The sequence below is a fragment of the Globicephala melas genome, unplaced genomic scaffold (genome assembly GCF_963455315.2).
Source record: "Globicephala melas unplaced genomic scaffold, mGloMel1.2 SCAFFOLD_470, whole genome shotgun sequence".
NCBI classification, from domain to species: domain Eukaryota; kingdom Metazoa; phylum Chordata; class Mammalia; order Artiodactyla; family Delphinidae; genus Globicephala; species Globicephala melas.
The window spans coordinates 163,576-168,000 of NW_027207638.1; the positions used below are offsets into that span (position 1 = coordinate 163,576).

Below are 4,425 nucleotides of genomic sequence, written 5' to 3' on the forward strand. Positions count from 1 at the left end.
CAGGGGAAAACACGAGTGCCATCCCCCACTACCACAAATTATGCAGTCGAGTTTCCCACATTTGGGGAAATCGCAGGGGTCAGCACATCCAGAGTGCAATAGATAAGCCTTACCCTGGGAAAACCACCTTCGTGATCATGCTATCTCCCCTGCCAGGTAAGTCTGTGATTCACAATTTTTAAAGGTTATACTTCATTTATAGTTATTCTAAAATATTGGCTATATTCCTGCGTTGTACAGTATATCCTTGTAGCCTATTTATTTTATACATAGTAGTTTGTACCTCTTAATCCCCTACGCTTATTTTTCCCCTTCCCACTTCCTTCTCCCTACTGGTAACCACTAGTTTGTTCTCTGTATCTGTGAGTCTGTTTCTTTTTGGTTATACTCACTAGTTTGTTTTATATTTTAGGTTCTACATATAAGTGATATCGTACAGTATTTGTCTTTCTCTGTCTGACTTATTTCACTAAGCATAATATCCTCTAAGTTGATCCATGTTGCTGCAAAAGGCAAAATTTCATTCTTTTTATGGCTAAGTAGTATTCCATTGTATATATATACCACATCTTCTTTATCCATTCATTGTTGATGGACACTTAGGTTGCTTCTATATCTTGGCAATTATAAATAATGCTGCTATGAACATTGGGATGCATATGTCTTTTCAAATTAGTGTTTTCATTTTTTGGATATATACCCAAGAGTGGACTTGCTGGGTGATATTGTAGTTCTCTTTTTATTTTTTTGAGAAAGCTCCATACTGTTTTCCACACCCTTACCAACATTTTTTTTTCTTTTTTTTTTTTGCAGTACGCGGGCCTCTCACTGTTGTGGCCTCTCCCATTGCGGAGCACAGGCTCCGGATGCGCAGGCTCAGCGGCCATGGCTCACGGGTCCAGCCGCTCCGCGGCATGTGGGATCTTCCCGGACTGGGGCACGTACCCGTGTGCCCTGCATCGACAGGCGGACTCTCAACCACTGCACCACCAGGGAAGCTCAACATTTTTTTAAAAATTTATTTATTTTGGGTTGCGTTGGGTCTTTGTTGCTGTGCGCGGGCTTTCTCTAGTTGCGGTAAGCGGGGGCTACTCTTAGTTGCGGCGTGCGGGCTTCTCATTGCGGTGGCTTCTCGTGTTGCAGAGCACAGGCTCTAGGCGCCCAGGCTTCAGGAGTTGTGGCTCGTGGGCTCTGGAGCACAGGCTCAGTAGTTGTGGCACACGGGTTTAGTAGCTCCACGGCCTGTGGGATCTTCCCGGACCAGGGCTCGAACCCGTGTCCCCTGCATTGGCAGGTGGATTCTTAACTACTGCGCCACCAGGGAAGCCCCACATTTTTTATTTGTGTTCTTTTTGATAGTAGCCATTCTGACTGTATGAGGTGATAATATCTCATTTGCATTTTAATTTGCAGTTCTCTGATGGTTAACAATGTTGAACATCTTTTCATGTGCCTGTTGGCCATCTGTATGACTTCTTTGGGAAAATGTCTATTCAGGTCGTCTGCCCATTTTTAAATCAGGTTGCTTGGTTTTTTGATGTTAAGTTGTATGAGCTATTTTAGTATTTTGGATACTAACCCCTTATCAGTCGTATCATTTGCAAATCTTTTCTCCTATTCAGTAGGTTGTCTTTTCATTTTGTCAATGGTTTCCTTTGCTGTGCAAAAGCTTTTAAGTTTCACTAGGTCCCATTTGTATAATTTTGCTTTCATTTCCTTTGCTTTAGGAGACAGGTCCAAAAAAATATATTGCTACGACTTATGTCAAAGAGTGTTCTGCCTATGTTTTCTTCTAGGAGTTTTATGGTTTCTAGTCTTAAATTTAGGTCTTTAATCCATTTTGAGTTTATTTTTGTAAATGGTGATAGAGAATGTTCTAATTTCATTCTTTTATATGTAGCTGTTTAGTTTTCCCAGCACCACTTATTGAAGAGATAGTCTTTTCTCCATTTTATATTCTTTTTTAAAAATACATTTATTAATTTATTTTTTTGGCTGCATTGGGTCTTAGTTGCAGCACATGGGATCTTTGTTGTGGCACAGGTTCTTTGTTGTGGTGCGTGGGCTTCTCTAGTTGTGGTGCACGGGTTTTCTCTTCTCTAGTTGTGGCACGTGGGCTCCAGGGCACGTGGGCTCTGTAGTTTGCCGCACACAGGCTCTCTTGTTGAGGCGCGTGAGCTCAGTAGTTGTGGCGTGAGAGCTTAGTTATCCTGGGGCGTGTGGGATCTTAGCTCCCCGACCAGGGGTAGAACGCGAGTCCCCTGCATTGGAAGGTGGATTCTTTGCCACTGGACCACCAGGAAAGTCCCTCTCCATTTTATATTCTTACCTCCTTTGTCATAGATTAATTGACCATAAGTGCATGGGTTTATTTCTGGGATTTCTATCTTGTTCCATTGATCTATATCTTACACTTATACACAAAGTTACTCAAAATGGATCAGAAACTTGAACATTAGACCTGAAACGATAAAACTCCTAGAAGAAAACATAGGTGGTAAGCTTCTTGACATCTGTCTTGGTGATGTTTTTTTTTTTGGATTGACACAAAAAGCAAAGGCAACAAAAGCAAAAATAAATAAATGAGACTACGTCAAACTAAAAAGCTCCTGCACAGTAAAGGAAACCATCAACAGAATTAAAAAGCAACATACCAAATGGGAGAACATGTTTGCAAATCATGTGTCTGATGAGGGGTTAATATCCAAAGTATATAAAGAACTCATACAACTCAATAACAAAACAAAACAAATAACATAATTTTAAAATAGGCACAGGATCTGAATAAACATTTTTCTAAAGAAGACATACAGATAGCCAACAAGTACATGAAAAAGTGCTTAACATCACTAATCCTCAGGGAAATGAAAATCAAAACCACAGTGAGATATCACCTCACACCTGTTAGAATGGCTGTCATCAAAAAGACAAGAAATAACAAGTGTTAGTGAGGATTAAAGGAAAGGGAACCCCTGTGCACTGTTGGTGGGAATATAATTTGTGCAACCAGTATGGAAAATAGTATGGGAGTTACTCAAGAAATTAAAAGTAGAACTACCATATGACCCAGCAAGTCCACTTCTGGGTATTTATCTGAAGAAAACAAAAACACTAACTCAAAATACATGCACCTCTATGTTTATTGTAGCATTATTTACAATAGCCAAGATATGGAAGAAACACATGTCCATATATTCTGTATATTCATTAGACACACACACACACACACACACATATACACACACACAATGGAACATTATTCAGCCATAGAAAAAGAAGGAAATCTGGCCATTTTTGACAATATGGGTGGACTTTGAGGGCATAATGTTAAGCAAAATAAGTCAAACAGAGAAAGACAAATACTGTATGATCTCACTTATATGTGGAATCTAAAATCAAAAAAAAACAACCAAAGAAAAAAATTCCCAAGCTCACGAATACAAAGAATAGGGGTGGGGTGGAGGTGCAGAATGAATAAAGGAGGTTAAAAAGTACAAAATTCCAGCTGTAAGATGCATAAATCATGGGGATATTATGTACAGCAGAGTGACTGTGCTAAGTAATACTGTATTGTACATTGGAAGGTTGCTAAGAGAATAAATCTTAAAAGTTTTCAACACAAGAAAAAAATGTCATAACAATATATGGTGATTGATGTCAACTAGAATTATTGTCGTGGTCATTTTGCAGTATACAGAAATATCTCATCACTGTGTTGTATACCAGATGCTAATATAATTTTATATGCCAATTATATCTAAATTGTAAAAAGTCAACAGAATAAAAAGAATAGATACATGTATATGTATAACTGAATTACTTTGCTGTACACCTGAAACTAACATAACATTGTTAACCAACTATGCTCCGATATAAAATAAAAATTTTTTTAAAGTCAACAGAATATATTCTGTTACTACTTTGAAGGTAATGTGCCCTTTTTTCTTTGTCTTATTTTAAGATTTTTTTCATTGTCTTTGATGTTTAACAGTTTGATATGCTACGCCTATGTATATTTTTGTTTCCATTCATCCTTCTTGGGATTCACATAATGTCATAAGTGCATTTTTTTTTGTCTTGTCAGCTTGGAATTTTTCAAGCACTATCTCTTAAAGAAAAGATCACCCTTATACATGCTCACATCTCTCTAAGATATGTTATGTATACATCTGATGTTTTCGCTGTGTACAATGTGACTATTTTTTATGTGAATTTTCACTCTTCTTTTTCTCTGTATATGCTTCAATCTAAATATTTTTCATTAGCTTTATAGTTCACTAATTCTCTCTTTTGCTGTGTCTAATTTCCTATTAAACCTATCTATTACATGTCTAATTTCAGTTATCATATCAGTCAATTCTAGAATTCCTACTGGAGTCTTTCTATCGATTCAATTGTTTGATGGTTTTTTCCATCTCTCTGTCT

At 37.6% G+C, this 4,425-nt stretch overlaps 1 non-coding gene across 1 annotated transcript; it reads right to left on the reverse strand.

Moving 5' to 3' along the window:
* Window positions 1–164, reverse strand: LOC115849353 (U1 spliceosomal RNA). Its single transcript, XR_004037980.1, has one exon. It is a non-coding gene; the product is annotated as a U1 spliceosomal RNA (small nuclear RNA).
* Window positions 165–4,425: the final 4,261 nt, after the last annotated feature.